This window comes from Acinonyx jubatus, chromosome B1 (assembly GCF_027475565.1).
Source record: "Acinonyx jubatus isolate Ajub_Pintada_27869175 chromosome B1, VMU_Ajub_asm_v1.0, whole genome shotgun sequence".
NCBI classification, from domain to species: domain Eukaryota; kingdom Metazoa; phylum Chordata; class Mammalia; order Carnivora; family Felidae; genus Acinonyx; species Acinonyx jubatus.
Genome location: NC_069382.1, coordinates 57,254,787 through 57,276,851, shown reverse-complemented (window position 1 = coordinate 57,276,851; position 22,065 = coordinate 57,254,787). Strand labels below are relative to the sequence as shown.

The following is a 22,065-nucleotide window of genomic DNA, read 5'->3' as shown; positions in this document are numbered from 1 at the left end:
TAGAACCAAGGCTAGAACCAGAAGATATTAGAAGTGGAGTGAGGCAGAGTTGTAATATTCTACCACCACCTGTCAGCTCACAGGCAAGGAAACCCAAGCCCAGGACAGTCTGGAGACTTCCACAAGGTCATGTATCTGACTAGTGGAAACTTATTCTCTTCTTTCTCTGGCTGTTGTTGATTTGTGACTGTGGCTACTCTCCACAAATGCCAAGCTGATATTCTCTGAGCACTTTGAACCTGCTAGAGGAGAGAAGCTGGAGGAAGGATGCAGCACTCTCATAGGGCTGCGTGTACCTTCAGAAAATGGGGAAATGGGTGGGACTGTCTTAGAGTCCAGGTGGTTTTTACATCCAATTTATCTCTTCTATGAAGTGTGCATGAGTGGGTGATGGGCATAGTAGGAGGAAGTTGGGACAGGGAGAGTTTCAGTGGACACCATACAGGAGAACAAACTGGTGGTTATCAGAGAGCAGGTGGGTAGGGGATGGGTTAAAATAGGTGATGGGGATTAAGGAGGGCACTTGTGATGAACACGGGGTGTTGTATGGAAGTGTTGAATCCCTATATTGTACACCTGAAACTAATATTACACTGAATGTTAACTAACCGGCATTTAAATACAAACAAAAAAAAGAAGAAGCCTAAGATGGTATTCTTGCCCATGCAGTCTTTATAACTGCTTGAGGGAGGCAGAACAATCACACGTGGAACCATGAGAGGGTGATGACTCACTGTGTTACAGGCAACCAACGCCTAAGTGATGTTTAGAAGCTAAAATGTAGCCCATTTTCTGATCCTCAGGTGAAACAGCTTCTGTGAGTCACTCCAGTGAGGAGAGCTGTTTTGTCTCAGTAAAATGGCATGATGTGGCTTGTAAGGAGACTAGGAGTCTTAAATACACAGGACTCCTATTTAACTGTAGTCCACAAATTTTTGTAAGCTTAAAAGTTTTGTTTGTAAATTGCTTTCCTACAGTTATATGAGGAATATGCTGTAAAATATTTTTCCAGTGGAATTATCATCATGCTTACCATTTTTTTTCTTTTTCATTTTTTTTCTTTTTCAATCAATTTTTAGATGTCTACTCTTTCCTCTCTTGTGTCTTCTAGGGCCAGACATTTGTTTGTAATAGGATCCTTTAGTATCACTTAAATGCTAGTTGAAGATCCTGTGCTGGATGCTGAAGGTTTTACAAAGATGAGAAAGACATGCCTTTCCCTGACGGCACAAGATGCCATGGGGGAGGAGAGGGCAGCAGAGAGGAAGGAAGAAGGAGGGGATAAGACAGGTACATAGATTCCTTTACCTCAAGGCAGGGCGTCAATAATGCCATAAGAAAGGTATCCAAATACGCCATGTGAACCAGAGATTAAATCCACTTTGGGGCAACCTCAAGATAGAAAGAGAGGAACTGGGAAAGACTGTGTGTCAAAGGTGGCATTTGAAGAATGAGTAAGCACAATGTTGCGAAGTGATGAGTGGATTAGGAGTGAATGAATAGCCCAGTCTGGCTGGAAAGTGGGTTATTTGAGGGGGTTGGTGGAGATAAGACTGAAAAAATGCTCTGAGAGTACTTTGGTTGAGGAGGCGTTTGGACTTAAGCTGATAGGCAACAGCAAAGCCTTGAAAATCCCTGAGTACAGGAGTGATATGCAGTAAATTAACTACCACTGCTTTTCTGCGTAATGCTTTTATTAGAAGTAAACAAATGGCAAACAAGCTAGCTGATATGGAGATCTTCCGTAAAGAAAGGCTAAGTTGTGTTGTAGAACTAACTGTATCTCTTATACTTTCTACAGGTTTGTAACTTTATATATAAATGTTCATATTAATGGCATGAGGGCTATAAAGTACTATTTATTAATCATTGAAGGAAGATGCGTCAAGGTAGATGAATCAAGGAATTGTGCTAAGTGAAAGATGTCAGATTCAAAAGATTATGCACTGCATTAATCCATTTATATGACATTCCTTTTTTAAAGTCTATTTATTTATTTTGAGAGAGAGAAAGCAGGAGTGGGGAAGGGGCAGGGGGAGAGAGAGAGAGAGAGAGAGAGAGAGAGAGAGAATCCCAAGCAGGCTGTCAGCACAGAGCTTGATGTGGGGCTCAATCTCATGAACCATAAGATCATGACCTGAGCCAAAATCAAGAGTCAGATGCTTAATCGACTGAACCACCCAGGTACCCCCATTCATAATGACATTCTGAAAAAGGCAAGACTATAGAGATGTAGAACAGATCAGTGGTTACCAGGAGTTAAAGGTGGGCAGAGGGTATGAGATCATGACCTGAACCAAAGTCAGCCGCCCAACTGACTGAGCCACCCAGGTGCCCCATGTTAATTCATATTTAATTAATGAGAATATTAATTATCTAACTATGGTTGTAAGAAAAAACTTGCTACATATTCTCAAACACTCAGGAATTTTATTAGAGATCACATTAGCCCCATTATGTAAATAGATGACACTCATGAATAGCATATTAATTGTTTTTACAGTGATTGCTCTTGAACTCTTGCATTTTGATATTTTTAACACATTTTTCTTCCAATCTTGTTTATGTTAGAAATTTGCTTAATAAACTTTTTCATTATAATCATATTAAATATAAGCCTCAGATCAGATTGGATCTCACAGAGTTTGATTTAGTGGTATTCAAATTAGTGAAGTGTGGTTTTGAAATCTGGTTGTTATAAGTACTTTTCTATCACTAGGGAATCTCAATGATAGTTGACCATTTTTTCAAGGTATAATGACTACAGCATGTAATTGAAATAAAAATTTCAAGTCACATTATCAGTGTGCTGAGGATGGAAAGTAAAGGGCTTTGTTGTTTATTATAGACGAGGATAAAAAGGAGTGACCTATTATAGTTTAGAAGTTCCAAAATGATTTCATTCTGTTTCCTTTGAAACTTCTTCCTAGTTACTCTAACTCACTGTTTTTGGCTAAAATAGTGGTTGATGACTCTTTTAAAATAACACATTGCCTTTTGACTTAAACCTGCATTTACTTTGTAGAATCATAGGTTTTAGAATCTGAAATCTGAGGTGCTGTGCCCTTCAAGTCCATCATGATTACAGTTTGCATGTTAATAGGGGTGGTACTCCCAGTCAGACAGGGGCCCCCAACCAAATCTAACTTCTTTGAGGGGCAAAGGGTGGTAGCCACAAAACACATAATGTCCCATGGCCTGGGATGGAATGACCAGTTTGGATGTCCATTGATGTTTTCACTTTTGTTCTTGTGAATGACTGTCACTGTGATAAAGGGCAAATATATGTTAGAGCTATTTTAAAATTAGTAAAATTAGGTTGTGGAGATTTTAAGGTCCTTATAATGTTCCAGGACACTGTCTTCATCAGGCATAATTTGAACACCTTCACTTGTAAGCTTGGTTTTCTATGTCATAGTTTCTATGTCTGCCCCATTGTCATTGGGAAAAACCCTGCTTGAGCCTTCATTGTATTCTGACTGCCCCAGCCCCCCACTCTGTGTTCATTCCTTCATTTACAAGCTGCAGAGCTCACTGAAAAAACATGTGTATTTAAAACTCTCCAATGGATTCTTACTGTTTTCAGGATAAAATCCAAAATCCTCAACAGGACTCAGAAGGCTGGAATGATCTGGCCCTTGGCTGCTCTAACAGGTGCATTCTTACTGCTTTAATTCTTCACTGCGTTAGTTCTTCCTTCTGCAGAGCATTAGCACAAGTTGCCTCCATCTGGAACGTGCTTTCTAGACTGCTCTTTATATCCTTGATTGAGTGTGCCTTCCCAAAGGCAACCTCCCTGAACTCCCAGGCTGAGTAAGTTTCCTTTGGTATTAGTATCTTTTATTTCTCCTTATCAGCACCTGTCAAAATTGCAATTGAGCAATTATGAAATTATTTGTTGATTGTCTTCCCTGATAGAATTAGCCCCATACTCCTAGGGAACATTTCTGTCTTGTGTACTGGTGTTTCTCCAGAGCCCAATCAAGTGCCTTGCTTATAATGTTTGTGCAATGAATATTTGTTGAGCAAATAACTGAAAAACCAAGGCACCTGTAACTTTAAGTAAAATTAATTTTTTTTTGAGTTGGTGCTATTGAATGAGTCTGGTGATTAAATGAGAAGTGGCACAAGTTGATTTCAGCCTGTATGTCTATGGGTCTCAAATATATTGTGTACATGCATCACCTGGGAACCTTTATAGACATGTAGCTTCTTAGACACCATTCTCAGAAACACCAATTTCTATATTTGGTACAGTGGCCAGGAGTCTGCATGTGTAATGAGAATCCTGGGTGATTTTGATGCAGGTGTTTGAGAACCACTCTTTGAGAAGCACTGCTGTGAGGCAATGCTTTTCACATAAAACCAGCCCAAGGGTTTGGATATGGTGATCAAATCCACTATGGCCACCTTAGAAACAGGTTTGCAATCTTAAAGAAAATTTAAAAATAAACCTCTTATAATTGAGCAGTAATTAAGAAGTGGAGATAATTGAAAGTCATTCATCATAAAGTTGGGTTAGAATGCTGAATCTAAGTAATCAATCAAAGGGCCTGCTACTGTTAAAATTAGTAAACCAATGAATGTTGATATATATAATAAATATGTAAATCATTTATGATGACAAAATATTAATCTTTCCAAATTGATCCTTTACAGAAAACTCAAGTCTTTCTCCCACTTGCTCATAACAGCATGGGCAGCAGGAATACATAGTTCTTCTTGACAACTATCAGTCCACTGTCTCTACTCTCATCTCTGGTACATACACCAGTGTGTGTGCTTTAGGCAGGGTGGCGATGGTTTTTTACATCTTCTAGTATTATTACCCATTTCCACGCCGGGTGATGGTGATTCAAGTATCAATGGCAAGAGAAAACAATCCAGAGGAAAAGATTATGGTTTTTACTCTTTATTTGAGGTTGTTCCACCTAGGGCAAATACCAGGGCTGATTGGATCTTCTGGGCTTTTGTTTTAAAGGGATAATGGAAGAGGAATAATACGAAGGGTACAATTAAAGGAACATGCTGCTTCTGATGGGTCTGTTTCTTCATTACATGTTTTGTTAGAGGTCCCATAAATACATTGTCTCTCATGTGTTTTCAAGGACTTTTAACATGGTAACTATCTGGGCAAATTACCATCCTATTTAAATTAAGCATCCTTAAAGAGATCAATTCACTGTCTCCAAGCTAAATTCCATGTAACAATTATCGCCTGAGAGATTTCATGAGAGCTCCCGGGTTTGTCAGTGCTTTGTACTAATGATCTGATTCCAGGACTCGGCATCCAATTTGTATCACATAGCCTGCTGGTTGCAGTTTGAGTTAAAAGAAGAAAGATGACATCAAAGGTCGTGTTTGAACCGTCACTGTGAATATCTCTGTTCTACGATGCATTTGTATTTAAGCCTTTGGATCCTGAGACAACACATTTGTTGAGAAAACCATTGTTTCTTCTTGGACTTCTCTATCAATGCCTCTCTAAAACAGTAATTGTGTGTGTGTGTGTGTGTGTGTGTGTGTGTGTGTGTGTGTGAGAGAGAGAGAGAGAGAGAGAGAGAGAGAGAGAGAGAGAGAGAGAAAGAATATAGTGAAATAGCCTTTATATTTCATTAAGTCTTTTCAATGAGATGATCTCTTTCATTTAGTTGGAGGCCTGCCTCTGAAATGAAGATGTCATTGGACATGATTCATCATTATCCTTAAATTCATCCATAATAATCTTTCAGTTAGCTGGTGTTTTCAGACTATTAAATGTCATGGGATGCCTGGATGGCTCAGTTGGTTAAGCGTCCAATTTTGGCTCGGATCATGGTCTCACAGTTCGTGATTTCAGGCCCTGCATTGGGCTCTGCTGACAGCTCGGAGCCTGGAGCCTGCTTCAGATTCTGTGTCTTCCTCTCTCTCTGCCCCTCCCTTGCTCTCCCTCTCTCTCTCAAAACTAAATAAACATTAAAAAAAGAAAAGTCATTGGAGGGAAAATATGGCAGGATCTGGTGTTCAGCTAGGAAAGATAAAACCCTGGGAAAATAAATTTCCCATGTACTTTTCCATTCAAACTAACCTCTTTAATCTTCCAGAGGCATGGCCACCCTGCTGGAATCCTAAGTCCTTTCTATTTGATAGAGATCAAAAGCTGGGGCAGTGATAATGGTGGTGGGAATAAGCATATAATAACTATAGCATAGGTGTGAACAGGTCTTTTACAAGCAAACAGGCCTCCTGTGGGGTAGAGAGCCTATTTCATAAATCTGGGTTTCTGAGGAAAAAAGATCTCAGGCTTCCTTGTATCAGTTTTGCCAATGAGGAGCTATCCAAGGTGCTAGACTCTTCCATGGGAGCTTGCTGACCATTTAGATCTGACCCTCTACAGCTGTTTTGCTGCTCTGCTTGCCCTGACACTTGCCATTTTGTCAAAAAGGAGTCAATGCCTACTGCCTGAACCAAATTCTTTCCTGCTTGACCTGGTTTGACCTATGCCTGACCTGGCCTTACTTAACCTCTGCCTCACCTGACCTGTGCCTGTTATAGCTGTGACACTATCTGCTGTGACAAACACCCTTGTTATACCCTAAGTCAATGGTTCCCAAACCTGGCTGTGCATCAGGGTCATGAGTAACATGAATCAGAATCTCTGGGAGTGGGTTCTGGGAATTTGAGGATCACTATGCTAGATTAATTTCTTGGTTTTCTTACCATGTTTCCTTTAAAAAAATTTTTTTTTAAGTTTATTTATTTATTTTTAGAGAGACAGAGACAACGTGAGTGAGGGAGGGGCAGAGAGAGAGGGAGACAGAGAATCCCAAGCAGGCTCTGCACTGTCAGCACGGAGCCCATTGTGGGACTCAAAGTCATGAAACTGTGAGATCATGACTTGAGCAGAAACCAAGAGTTGGGTGCTTCACCAGCTGAGCCACCTAGGCACCCCACCATGTTTCCTTTTTTTTAATGTTTACTTATTTTTGAGAGAGAGACAGAATGAGAATGGGGGCAGGGCAGAGATATAGGAGGGCATAGAATCCCAAGCAGGCTTCAGCCTCTGAGCTGTCAGCACAGAGCCCGACTGGGGGCTCGAACCCATGAACCACAAGATCATGACCTGAGCTGAAGTCGGGGGCTTAACTGACTGAGCCATACAGGCATACCCTGCCCCCTGCCACCATGTTTCCTTTTAAAGATGAGTCTAATTTGTCTGATTTTTCTCTTTCATTTAATGGAAAATATAGTATCTAAATTTTTTCAGAGGAAACAGATTTGCAACGTTAAAGAACATTTGTTTCTTCCCAATTCCATTTGTTCCTACTGTTATTTATATTATAAATATTGGCATAGTAAATGGCCATGGTCATAAATTATTATCTCCATCCCTTATTATTTATTTGCCTAGCATAAATTCCTAGGCATGTGCTAAATGGAACAAAGAATATTGATGTCAAGATAGCTGTAGATAGTACCTACTTGCTCTTAAAAATGGTATCAATTTAAACAAAAATTTCACCATAACCTCAACTGCACTGAAGATTGTTATTAAAATTTCCAGAAATTTTTAAGTAAAAATCATATTTTATTTTAATTAATTTGTCTTTGATTATTAGGGAGGTTTGATTTTCTTGATCCAAGGCTTCAAGTAAAGCTAGGCTCTGCCCCTATGTGCATATGACTTGGTTCCACTTTCTGGCTTTCCTTCTGACCAGGATTATGCAGAACTCTCCCCTTGTCAATAGAATAGTTCACCTGGTTTCCCTCACAGCCTACCCCTCTTGGATGATTCTCTTTCACTGTCTTCCCATAACCATACTTTTCCTATTCATTGACCTCAGTCTTTGCAAGATTATACCCTTTGGTGTATTGAAATTCTTTCCTTCAGTCAATAGATTTTTACTGCATGCTTCTGTGCCATATATTGTTCTAGACTGAGAGAAAACAGCAAACAAAGCAACAAAAATCTCTGCTTTATGGAGGGGGGGAGCAATAAAAAAATTAACATAGTAGCTTAGATGGCTGTAGGAAAGGGGTGATAGGAAAGTTAAGGTGGAGGGTACACTGTGTTAAATACAGCAATCAGGGAAATCTTTCCTGAGAAGATAATGTTTGAGTAGATTTCAAGCTTTCTTTATGTTTAGAAGGAGCAAATTGTGTCATTGTCTGGGGAAATGATCTTCTAAGGTGATGGAACACAAAGTACAAAGGCCTTGGGGCAAAAATGTGCTGGTATCTTCAAGCAAAAGGAAGTAAGACAGCATTTATACTTGAAAGTCCTGTTTTGGAAAGATTTGCCTGGCTTGGGGTGCAGGACAGATTAGAAAAGAGGATAAGACAGAAATTTCTAGTGGTCGCCAATGTCTGTTATTTACTCCAAAGAATACAGATAAATTTCATTTCCCTGGCTCCTTTGAAGTTAGGTGCAGCCATGTGGCTGAGTTCAGGTCAATGGAATGCTAGTGCAAATGATAGGATTCACTCCAGGCCTGGCCTACAGAGACCATGTGCACTCCTCTGTCTCTCTTCCTTTCTGCAGCAACTCTAGGGATGGTACACTGATGATAGGCAGAGCTGCAAGATGAAGGACATGTTGGGTCCCTGACACTCCATGTGGAAGGTCACCTGTAGAAAACTTTCCTTAGACAGTTGGTATGTGATTGAAAAATACACTTTTTTTTCTTTTTATTAACTATAGTCATCATGCTGTATATTATATTTCTGGGAGTTATTTATTTTATGACTGGAAGTTTATGCCTTTTGACCTCCTTCACTCATTTCTCCACTCCACACTCTCTATCTCGGGCAAACACCAATCTGTTCTCCATAGCCATGAATTTTTGTTTGTTTGTTTGTTTTGAGATCATATGGTATCTTTCTCTATCTGAATTATTTCACTTAGCATAATGTCTTCAAGATCCATCCATATTGTCTCCAATGGTAAGATCTTATTTTTTATGATGGAATAATATTCCATTGTATATGTATACACCATATTTTTTTTATCCATTCATCCTCCAATGGATATTTAGGTTGCTTCCATGTCTTGGCTATTATAATAATGCTGCAGTGAACATGGGGTACATATAGCTTTATGAGTTATTGTTTTCATTTCCTTCAGATAAATTCCCAGAAGTAGAATTGCTGGAACATACGGTATTTCTATTTTTAACTTTTTGATGAACCTTCATACAGTTTTCCATAATTTCTGCACCAATGTACATTCCCACCAGCAGTGCCCCATGGTTTCCTTTTCTACATGTCTTTGCCAACACCTGTTATTTCTTGTGTTTTTGATAATAGCCATTTTGGCAGGTATGAGGTGATATCTCATTGTGGTTTTAATTTGCATTTCCCTGATGCCTGATGATGTTGAGCACCTTTTCATGCACTTGTTGGTCATTTGTATGTCTTCTTTGGGAAAAGTCTATTCAGATTCTCTGCCCATTTTTTAATTTGATTTTTTTTACTACTGAGTTTATGAGTTCTTAATATATTTTGGATATTAGCCTCTTCTCAGATACATGATTTGCAAATATTTTCTTTCTCAGTAGGTTGCCTTTTTTATTTTGTTGATGGTTTCCTTTCCTGTGCAGAAGCTTTTTAGTTTGATGTAGTCCCAGTTGTTTATTTTTGCTTTTGGTCAAATCCAAGAAATCACTACCAAGCCAGATATCAAAGAGTTTACCTCTTATTTCTTCTAGGAGTTTATGGTCAGGTCACAGTCAGGTCTTAATCCTTTTGAGTTAATTGTTGTGTATAGTATAAGATAGTGCATCAGTTTCTTTCTTTTACTTGTGTCTCTGTTCAGTTTTTTCAGCACCATTTATTGAGAAGACTCTTCTTTCCCCATTGAATATTATTGGGTTCTTGTTCATAAATTAATTGACCATATATATGGGTTTATTTCTTGGCTTTCTAGTCTATTCTATTGATCTGTGTGTCTATATGCCTATACCATATTCCCAATTACTATAGCTTTGTAATATAGTTTGAAATCAGGGAACCTTATGCCCCCAGCTTTGTTCTTCTTTCTTAAGATTGCTTTGGCTATTCGAAGTCTTTTGTGGTTTCCTACAAATTCTAGGATAATTTGTTCTATTTCTGTGAAAAATGCCATTGGAATTTTGACAGGGATTGCATTGAATCTGTGGTTGTTTTGCAGTATGGATATATTAACAATATTATTTCTTTCCATACATGAGCATGTAATGTCTTTCTATTTATTTGTGTCTTTTTTGATTTCTCTTATTAATACATTCTAGTTTTCACTGTACAGGACTTTCACCTCCTTGGTTAAATGTTTTTATAGCTATTTTATTCTTTTTGATGTAATTGTAAGTTTTCTTAGTTTCTCTTTCTGATAGTTTGTTATTACTGTAAAGAGATCCAACAGATTTTTGTATATTGGTTTTGTATCCTGAAATTTTACTGGTTTTTGTTTTTTTTTTGTTCTAACAGTTTTTTTGGTGGAGTCTTTAGGGTTTTCTGGACATAATATCATGTCATCTGCAAACAGTGACAGTTTTACTTCTTCCTTCCCAATTTGGATGGCTTTTATTTCTTTTTCTTGCCTAACTGCTCTGGCTAGGATTTCTGATGCTACACTGAATAAAAGTGGTAAGAGTGGGCATCCTTATCTTGTCCCTGATCTTAGAGAAAAAGCTTTTGGTTTTTCACCATTAAGTATGATGTTAGCTATGGGCTTGTCAAAGGTGGCCTATATTATGTGGAGGTACATTCCCTCCATACCACTTTGTTGAGAATTTTTATGACAAATGGATGTTGAATTTTGTCAAATGCATTTTCTGCATCTATTGAGATGATCATTTGATTTTTATCCTTTATTTGGTTAATTTGGTTTATCACATTGGTTAGTTTTGTGGATGTTGAACCATTTTTGCATCTCTGGTATAACTCCCACTTGATCATGGTGTATTATCATTTAATGTAGTGTTAGATTTGATTTGCTAATATTTTCTTAAGCATTTTTGCACCTATGTTCATTAGGGATATTGGCCTGTTTTCTTTTCCTGTGGTATTTTTGTCTGGTTTTGTTATTAGGGTAATGCTGGCTGAAAAACAAACTTCTATTGTGTTAAATCATGAAAATATGATTTTCTCCTAACAATTTTTGCAAATAAAGTAGGAAACCACAGACAAGATGATTAGCTAGAAGTTTCTTAAGGGAGAATTATCCCTCTTTCTTTGAAGAAACTCACAAAGACTTAAGGGATGTAGTAAGATAAAATCACTTAAAAATAAGTAAGAAAGAGTAGAGAAAAAAACAAGGTAGGAAAGTAAGATAGAATAAATGTAGTATCCGAAAGATTAGGTAATAGGGGCAGATAGAGTGGTTGCAGTAGGAACGGAGAAGAAAGAAATGGAGTGAATTCATGGCTATTCATAAGAAAGAATGGAAGAATGAGTGGTGTCTTATATACGTAAGTCAAAGATGACACCATGGTTCTAGGTTGGAGTGTGAGCAGTTTTAGTGGGATATATGCAGTGAAATAGATGTTTTTAGAATATACTCCACTCAGACTGCTTTGGTGGAGTGAATCAAGTTCTCTTTTTGGTTAAATCCTATTTAAACTATTGGACACTATTTAAAATCTTTGGGCAAAATTTACATGCCGTTTCTATCTTAATTCTCTCTTGATACCACTTTTTTCTGTTTTGATTTTTAATCCTACCCTGCTCAGCATCCTTCAGAGGTTTCTCTTTCTCTACTGCTACTTAACTGTGGGTGTTTTCCCAGATTTGGACTTTGGTCCATTTCTTATTATTCCATCCCACAAGGGGTTGTGTGTGTGTATGTGTATATATATATACGTGTGTGTGTGTGTATATATATATATATATATATATATATATATTTTTTTTTTTTTTTTTTTTTTTTTTTTTGTAAAGGACCAGATGGTAAATATCTTAGGCTTTGTGGGCCATATGGTCTCTGTTTCAATAACTCAACTTTGCTGTTGTAGTGTGAAAGCAGCCATAGATACTATGTAAACAAATGATCATGACTATATTTTTATAAAAATGTATTCACAAAATAGGCAGTGGGCCAGATTTGACCCAAGAATCCAAATTTGATAACCCCAAATTTATACTGTCTTGTTGGTAAGATGTCAACTCCTATAACTTCAAATACCATCCATGTGATAATGGCTCCCATATATATTTCCTTAGCACAAATTTATCTCCTAAACCCCAGAATACTATGTTCTACTTCTTACTAGACACCTGAATCTGGAAACCCTTATTTTTAGTTTGGAACACATACCTGTTTCCCTCACACTCCTCAATGAAGCAATATGTATTCTTTTTCCTGAATTCAGAATCACAATGAATCATTCCCTCACCAGCTAGTCCAAACAGAGACCTGTGATTTATCCATCATTTCTTCTCAGTCTAATTCAACAACTTCCTCTTTTTTTTTTTTTACTTGAGAGCGAGAGAGAGCAGGGGAGAGGGGCAGAGGGGCAGGGGGGGGGGGAGAGAGAGAGAGAGAGAGAGAGAGAGAGAGAGAGAGAGAGAGAATCTTAAGCAGGCTCCACAACCAGCATGGAGCCCAACTCTGGGATCATGACATGAGCTGAAATCAAGCGTTGGATGCTCAACTGATTGAGCCAAATTCCCTCAACAACTTCCTCTTTGACCTCAACCCTGCTCTCCATTCTTGCTCCTTGAAACCTATTCTTCAGTCTGCTTCCAGAGTCATCTTTCTAACACATAATATGATTAAGTTCCTCCAATATTTAAAATTTTCAGTGAAGCGGGGCACGTGGTTGGCTCAGTTGGTTGAGTGTTCAACTTCTGCTCAGGTCATAATCTCAGGCTCTGTGGGTTTGAGCCCTGTGTTAGGCTCTGTGCTGACAGCTTGGAGCCTGGAGTCTGCTTCAGATTTTGTGTCTTCCTCTCTCTCTGCCCCTCCCCTACTCTCTCCCTCTCAAAAATAAATAAACATTAAAAAAAATTTTTTTTCAGTGAAACCTTAGAATAAGCTCCAAACTCCTTAGCATGGCTTTCAAGACCCTCCATCATCCAGCCCCTGCTTCCTTTGTAGCCTTACTTCAAGTTGTCATCTTGCAGCCCACACTATAGCCACAGTGAAATATGGGGAAGATCTCAAATCTTTCAACTGTACGTTGTGCTATCATGTTTAGGCCTTTGCACATGCTGCCTTCTGTGCCAGGAACACCTGCCTTCATACGCCAATGACCCAGACTAATTTTCCTGTAACCACTCCCACTCCTTTGTCTGGTATCCATTCTCATCAATATCCAGTCTTGAGTTTTCTTCTGGAAGATTTCCATGGACCCTTAAGGGCAGATCCAGGTTTTATGGGGCATGAAACTTACACAATGTCAGGATTCCTCTTTATGATCAAGAATACAAAAACATCTTTTTTTTTCTTTTCAAAATTTACAAAAATGTATGACCATATGAATATATTAGCATGTGAGTATATTGCCTTTACCTCTCCTGCTATGGGCTTCACCAATATGTTCTCATCAATGCCCTGGACATGTCACCTTCACAACTCCTGTCAGACAGCACTGAATACATGGTCTGTTCATTTCTCTGTGCTCCATGCTAAACTATAAACTCCTCAAGAACTAGTATGATGTGCCCAGAACATAATAGGTTTTTAATAATTGTTAGTATAGTAAGTGAAAGTGTCAATGAATGCATGCAGGGTATACAAAGATAGGTGGAATCCTGCCTTGACTTCCAAGTTGTTTTTAATGCAGTAGTGAAGAGAAGGTCATTATCAAGGAGATGAGTTGTAGAATACATAGTTGTTCAGAGTTTAATGTAAAATCCTTTGCCTATTAAAAAATACTCAAAGTGTATTGAATTCACATTCTAAGTTTCCTTTTGATTACCACAGACATTCAAGAAAATGCTCTAGTTACTATAAGTCTGATTTATTTTATTGCATCAATATACTCAAAATATCATTATGCTTTTTCATGATTACATCTGAATGTGGAGAAAGAGGTGAGAAGTGCTAACATCTGGCCAGGAGACCTGGTCACAAAATGTAAATATAGCATATATTAAAAGACAAAGACAATATGTTTGATGGATTATAAACTAACGGGCTTGAAAAGGGAAAGTGAAGAGAAAAACTTTCAGCTATGAGTCTTACTTTTTCTCAACCAATATGACATTATAAAATAAATGATTTAAATGTGAAATGCTGATAACACTGAAGCATTGCAATTATAATTAAATTATGTACTATATATTATTGGATCAGGAAATGTCTCTAATGTCAAATGACAAATGGCATGCTCTGTGGCTTTCAGATATGAAGTGCATTTTATAAATCAGGAATTATTAGAAATTCTTTGGGTAAGTTAGTAAACCTAATAAAACCTGGGATTCTTGAGCTGAATCTCTCATCTCTTCCCTATATACATACTCTCAAGAAAGCTTATGGTTTTAAAACCTATTAATATGCTAACAACTCACATACTAATACTTCTTGGCCTGACTTCTTTACTGGATTCCCAATTGTCTTTAGACTATGGATACCCAATGGTCTACTTAACATGTCCAGTTGCATAGCTAAGAGGCATTTCAAACTTAATATATCCTATACAGAACCTCTGATTTCCCCCCACTCTACCCCTTTTCAGGAGATGGCACCACTTCCATCGATTACACTAGCACCAAACCAAGGAAGAGATCCTTTGTTTCTTTCATTCTCTCATTCCCCACAGTCAATCCATCATAAAATCCTATTAGTTCTGTCTTTAAAATATACCTCATATCTTCATGCAATCAACTCCTGATTAGATTTTTGCAACAACTTACTAACTGATGTTTTCACTCTTGTTCCTATAATTCATTTTCTATATAACAGAGTAATCTGTTTTAAAAATTATAGTTGACACACAATGTTACATTATTTTCAGGTATACAACATAATGATTCAATATGTTATGTATTATGCTATGTTCTCCACAAGTGTAGCTACCATGTGCCACCATACAACACTATTAAAATACCATTGACTATATTCCCTATGCTGTACCTTTAATCCCTACAATTTATCCATTCGATAACTGGAAGCCTGTACCTCCCACTCCCCTTTACCCATTTTGTCTATCTCCCTATTCCCCTTCCCTCTGGAAACCATCAGTTTTTTCAGAGTAATCTTCTTGTTTAACTTTATTTAGCTTTTAAAAAACATTTCAAATATTTATTTATTTACTTATTTATATTTAAATCCAAGTTATTTAACATACAGTGTAGTTTTGGTTTCAGGAGTAGAACTCAGGGACTCATTACTTAGATATAACACCCACTGCTCATCCCAAGTGCCCTCCTTAATGGCCATCACTCATTTAGCCTATCTCCCCATGCACCTCCCCTCCAGTAACCCTCAGTTTGTTCTCTGTATTGAAGAGTCTCTTATGGTTTGCCTCCCTCTCTGTTTTTATCTTATTTTTCCTTCCCTTCCCCTATGTTCATCTGTTTTGTTTCTTAAATTCCATATCTGAGTGAAATGATATGGTATTCATCTTTCTCTGAATGATGTATTTGGCTTAGTATAATACACTGTAGCTCCATCCATTGCAAATGGCAAGATTTCATTCTTTTTGATGGATGAGTAATATTCCATTGTATATATATACCACTTCTTTGTGCATTCATTAGTCAATGGACATTTGGGCTCTCTACATAATATGGCTATTGTTGATAATGCTGCTGTAAACATCAGGGTGCATGTGCCCCTTTAAATCAGTATTTTGATATCCTTTGGGTAAAAATACCTAGTAGTGCAATTGCTGGATCATAGGGTAATTCTATTTTTAATTTTTTGAGGAGGCTCCATACTGTTTTCCATAGTGGCTGCACTCACCACAGTTCCACAGTTTGCATTCCCACCAGCAGCATAAGAAGGTTCCCCTTTTTCAACATCCTCACCAACATCTGTTGGTTCCTGTGTTAATTTTAGCCATTCTGACAGGTGTGAGGTGGTATCTCACTGTGGTTTTGATATGTATTTCCCTGATGATAAGTGATATCGAGCATCTTTTCATGTGTCTGTTAGCTATCTGTATGTCATCTTTAGAAAAATGTCTATTCATGTCTTCTGCCCATTTCTTTACTGGATTATCTGTTTTTTTGGGGGGGGATTGAGCTTGATAAATTCTTTATGTATATTGGATATTAACCTTTTATCAGATATGTCATTTGCATATATCTTCTCCCATTCCATAGGTTGCCTTTTAGTTTTGTTGATTGTTTTCTCTGTTGTGCGGAAGATTTTTTATCTTGATGAGGTCCCAATAGTTCATTTTTGCTTTTTGTTTCCCTTGCCTCTGGAGACGTGTCTGATAAGAAGTTGCTATGGCTGGTGTCAAAGGGGTTGCTGCCTGTGTTCTCTAGGATTTTGATAGTTTCCAGTCTCACATTTAGGTCTTTCATCCATTTTGAGTTTGTTTTTGTGTATGATGTAAGAAACTGGTCCAGTTTCATTCTTCTACACATTGCTTTCCAGTTTTCCCAATACCATTTGTTGAAGACACCATCTTTTTTCCACATTGGATATTCTTTCCTACTTTGTTGAAGATCAGTTGACCACAGAGTAATCTTTTAAAAGTATAAATCATATCATGTCCCTTCTCTCCTGATAAAAATTTTCCAATGGCTTCCCATCACAAACTTCCTACATGAGCTGGCTCTCGCCCACCTCTCTGACTACATCTCCTTCCTCTCTCCCCTGCCCTTTTTCACTACATTCCCACCACATGAGTCACACCAAGCCATCTCAGCCTTAAGGCTTTTGCTTTTGCAGTGTTCTCTTCTCCATATCTTCAAATTTTTGGCTCTTATTCTTTAATAAGTAATAAAATGAATGTCACCATTTCAGAAAGGTCTTTCCTTGTTATCCTAAGTAATTTCAACCATATCATCTCTTTTTGTTTTTTGCAAGTATTTACCACTAATCAAAATTATTATGTTCATTTATTTGTTTCCTAGTTTAATGCCTAACAATCCCCACTGAACTGTAAGCTCCAGAGGATAAGATCTTTGCCTATAGCCAATGTCTGGAATAGTGCTTGGCTCGCAGTAGGCTCTCATTAAAATTATTTGTTGAGTGAATAAATGAATGCCTGAAGAACAAATGAATGAATGAATGAAGTGCCTAGCCTATGCATAATCTTTGTACCAGGGTTTGGCTTTTTATTCAAATGGATAGAATGATCATTTATGCCATCTGTATGTCTGTGGGAGGAGCAGCTTGGTAGAGTGGGGAAGACAGGAGCTCTGGAAGACAGACCTGGGTTCTGAGATTTGGTTCTGTCTGTCTGTCTGTCTGTCTCTCTCTCTCTCTCTCTCTATCTCTCTCTCTCTCTCTATCTCATCTATCTCCGTGTGTGTGTGTGTGTGTGTGTGTGTGTGTGTGTGTACACACAAATTGTGCAGAATAATGATTAATTCCTTAAAGGATAACTTTCTAGCATGAAACAGAGTCCTTAACAGTTTTATTTTATTGATATTAATTAGTATTAATAGGGTAGATTTATAGAGCTCACGTAAAAAAATGATCTCCTCTTAGAGATTTAACCCTGGGGGATAAGAACCAACAAGCTTGCCATTCAAGAAGTCCCTGAAGTTTGTGATTAACAAATAGGTCAAGGAGGAAGGCATCGAGGGACACTTTCAAAGTACTCTTAAATCCCTCAAATGTCAATCAATAAATGGAATCCTCCAAATGAGGCCATTTCCACTTAGAAGCCTATTGTACATTTGCAATATTTTTCTCTCCCTTTTCTCCCAGAAGAGCTAATGAGATGTATTTCTTCAGCAGCAGCTCTCAGGCAAGCCTGTTAGTGACTTTTAATTAAGATCAGTTTATTCTGCTCCATATTTTGAGAGTTTTTCTTTTGGGATTTGATAGGTAGGCTAAATTACAAAATTAGAATTTTACTTTGTAAGGTATCTTGATATTATTTAGTTCAAGCTCCCTTGTGCATCTTTCTCCTAGATATGAAAATTATATTGTCAATTTTTAATACCATTTTCAAGTCTTAGAAGGATTATATACTTTGCATACTTATATGCCTTGCCTACCAACATTGTAGACTGTGAGCTCTTTGAGGGCAGGGACTGTCTCATTTATTTTATATGCTCAGTATCTGGCATGGCACTCACGATAAATGTTTGAAAAATGAATCATTCCTAATATAGTAACTTTGGTAATTAGACAAGTTATTGAACACATAATTGTTTACAATAAAAAATGTATAAAGTCATAGATAACCAAAAATAACAGGCAAGTAAAAATGGTTTTATCAGGTTTGGGGAATTAATAAGAGGCCAATATAAGTATATGCTTTTTCACAGAACTTCAGGTTTCCTATACTATATTACTAACTTAATATTTCTATTGGTGACCCCTGTTTAATTGCACAGTAAGAATATTTCTAAATTTCCTCAGCTAATACACAGAGCAGAAAATCAATTTTATGACTAACATTTGACTGAAAAGAGAAATCAGAGTATAAATAATTATTACCATATAATTCACTTCACCTTCTAAAGAATTCAGTTTGGAAGATATTGTTATATCTCCTTATTCTATACCTGGAGACTTCCGTTATATATTTCCATATTATGTATAATATGGTTATGTACCACCATATTATTTGTGATGAAACTAATGGTACAGAGAGCTTTAATAACTTGCACAAAGCCACACAACTAGGTAATTGGCGAAGGCAAAACTCCAAACTAGATCTGACTTTCTGCACTAAACTTTGATGGTTCTGCCCAGTCAGAGAGCTGAAAGGGATTTGAAGATGACTTAGTCATATGACTTCATGAGGACCCTGGGGCTAGAGAGACCGTGCACAGCTCTCAGTCACACACAGCTGGTTGGTGGCAGAATTGGAGCCAGAGCTGGCTGTCTTCTGACCATGGAGCGTTAATGCCTCATGAGGTTGAATGAGGCCAGAACGAAGGAAATGGGAATGTAGGGATGTGGGAAAATTGTCCATACTTTATTAGCAGTATTAGCAGCAAAGGAGATGCAATCAGATTTGCATTTTATTTTTAGTTTTTAGATTTGCATTTTGCAAACATCTCTCTAGCATGGCATGAAGAATGGATTGAAAGGAGCAAACAGGTGAGAAATGATAGGGCATATCCTAAGACAGTGTCATGGGGGCAAAGCTAAAAGGGATGGATTAATGAGGTATTTTAATATATTCTTTCAACGAGTGGAGAACAGAATTGGTGGCTTAAAGCAGACCTGGGATTAAAAATTGGATTTTCCTAGCCTGTGAATAGCAGCAATTTCAGTGGCACTTTTTTACACTTTACTGCTGTGTTTTATTTAATTTTGTCTTCTCAGATGGATGGGAAGCTCCATCCGTCTTGCTCATGATTATAGCTTTTGTGCTTAACACAATCCTTGACACACAGTAAGCACTTAAATGCTGTTCAGTGAATTAAACGAATATTTCAGCCTTCTGAGATGTTTCAGGAATGAGGCAGTGTCTTAATGGATATTTAACAATTTAGTGGTAAAGCTTTATCCTTCAGCTTGATGGTACCTAAAAATATATTATTCAAGTTCAGTGTCACAAACAGTAAAGTGAGTATAAATTTTCTTTTTCCATGATGATTCTTACATATTCAGTTGCTCGGTCACTTTCATTTTCATGGGTTATTAGATCCTCGAGAGTAGCAAAATGCTATATTTGTCAGATAACAAGGTAATGCCACTCCACCAAGACTATTCCCAACCTCCCAGTTAAGAATGGGAAATCATGGGGGAACCTGGGTGGCTCAGTCATTTAGGCATCTAACTTCGGCTCAGGTCATGATCACATGGTTCATGAGTTTGAGCCCCAGGTGGGGCTCTGTGCTAACAGCTCAGAGCCTGGAACCTGCTTTGGATTCTGTGTCTCCCTCGCTTTCTGCCCCTCCCCCACTCAAGCTCTGTCTGTCTGTCTCTCTCTCAAAAATAAACATTAAAAAAATAAAAAAAAACACATTTAAATAATAAAAAAAGAATTGGAAGTCCTATAATCCCACTAGTCATGAAAGATGTAAAGAAATGTTTTTGCAGCCTGCAGACTTAAGCCTTATTTTTAGAATAATTCTAAGGAGCAGAGAGTTAAACCTTTAGGTTTCATAGAAAGTATTCAGCAATTCTGGGCAATGCAAAAGAAGTATAGAGGAAGAAATGGTCCTTGTTCTCAGGTACAATATTAATAGGTTCTTATCTGGAATATAGTTTTTGCTATTAGGAGATCTGTTTTCTGAAAACAGATCAAATGATGCTGGCAAGAATAATTTAGTAGATGAAAATAAGGGAAAGAGCAAGAAGTATTGATCAAAGAGAAAGTGTTACAAATAAAAGGCTTTTTCCCTGAATGATAATAATAAAAAAAGATGGCATTTGACTGAGCAACTAACTGATAATCTGGACTACTAGCAAACCTCTGATTTTTCCAGTGCATTAGATACTTAAATTGATCATGGGAAAACATTGTTGTTATTTGCACATTTATGATAACTGTTCTTTATTACATGCTCAAAAATATTTTAGACATTGCAGCTATTACAGAAAATTTATTATATCTCTTTGATTCAAGGCAAGAACAGGCATATTTTATTTTTTGAGACATTGCAAAGAGCAGTAAAAGTAATATAAATATACTGCAGTGAATCAGAAGAATGGAAGTAAGTATAGAATTAGGGAATCTACTTTGTGTCCCTAACATTAATTAGGACTGACTACATCCATACTGTCTCAGATTGAAGAGCACCAGTATTATGTTTAAAGACTTTAAAGGGAAAAGACTGCCCTGTTTCCACAGTGTTTTCAGTTTAAATAAAATTGAGGGAATTATATGAACCAGTTAGAGCTCACATGGCTAAAGTATGAGGTGTCCTCAGGCTTTATCATGGTACCTCCCTGTCTTAGTCCAGTTGGGCTGCTGTAACATTTTCATACACTGGGTGGCTTATAAACAATAGAAATTAATTTCTCACAATTCTGGAGGCTGGGAAGTTCAAGATCAAAGTGCCAGTAGATTCAGTGTCTGGTGAGAGCTCGCTGTATTCTAACATGGTAGAAAGAGGTGGAAAGCTCTCTGGGGCCTCTTCTACAACGGCACTAATCTCATTCATGAGGGCTCCGCTTCATGACTCAGTCACCTCCTGAAGGTTCTACTTCCAAATACCATTATACTGGGAATTAGGTTTTAACATATGAAATTTGAGGGGACTCAAACATTCAGTTTGTGGCAGTCCCGTAATGAAGAAGGATGTGTGTGACTCTGCATGTGTGCGTGTATGTGTGTGTCTGAGAGTATGCGTGTGTGTTTGAGACCAATGCTCCTGTACAGGAACATGAGTAACTGAGAGCTGACTATATTATGATTACTAGCATTACATCATTACATTATGATTACCATTAACAAAGGCTGAAATCATAACAAGGACTTGGAATTCTCTAAAGTGACTAAATTAAAATTGCCCATATGTGTGAGGATGCATAAATATCTTTTATAGGCAGAATAGCTGGCTGTCTCTATGGGTTTGATACCATTCGGTGCAGTTAACGTGTGGTATCCCATGCAGATCTTACAAGAGCCCTAATGAAGTTGCTATCACCTGCCTATTGCAAATTAAAAAAAAAGAAAACTGAGGGAAGGGTAAGTTAAATCCCTTGCCTGAAACTCACTATTTGTTAGAGTCAAGTCAGGTTTGAACCAGGATGGACTTGCCTTAGAGTTTTAAGGTTTTGAAACACTATTATTCTCTACCTCCTAGGAACTTTTTGATGAATTACACCAAAGAACATTTGTATAACAATGGTCTGTAGAGCACTGGAAAGGCGTCATGATAATTTGGTAAGTGTCCTAGGATCCAGCAATAACTCTCGAAGGCTAGCTAGGGGGGTACTTCACTGATTTTGAGCACATTCCTAGAACTGACAGCACATGAGGAAGACATCAGCCATGAGGAAGCCTATAGAGTTTGAGGAGAGGCATAGAGCCACTTTCAGTGTCTTTATTGGTAATGAGATACAATATGTTT

At 37.6% G+C, this 22,065-nt stretch overlaps 1 long non-coding RNA gene across 1 annotated transcript in view; it reads left to right on the top strand.

The window, feature by feature from the left end:
• LOC113602267 (uncharacterized) overlaps nucleotides 1-22,065 on the top strand; it is a 293,893-nt gene that overhangs the window by 50,223 nt on the left and 221,605 nt on the right. Inside the window, exon 3 of the long non-coding RNA XR_008296039.1 lies at nucleotides 21,799-21,878. This is a non-coding gene — a long non-coding RNA (uncharacterized LOC113602267). The remainder of the gene's footprint in view (nucleotides 1-21,798; nucleotides 21,879-22,065) is intronic.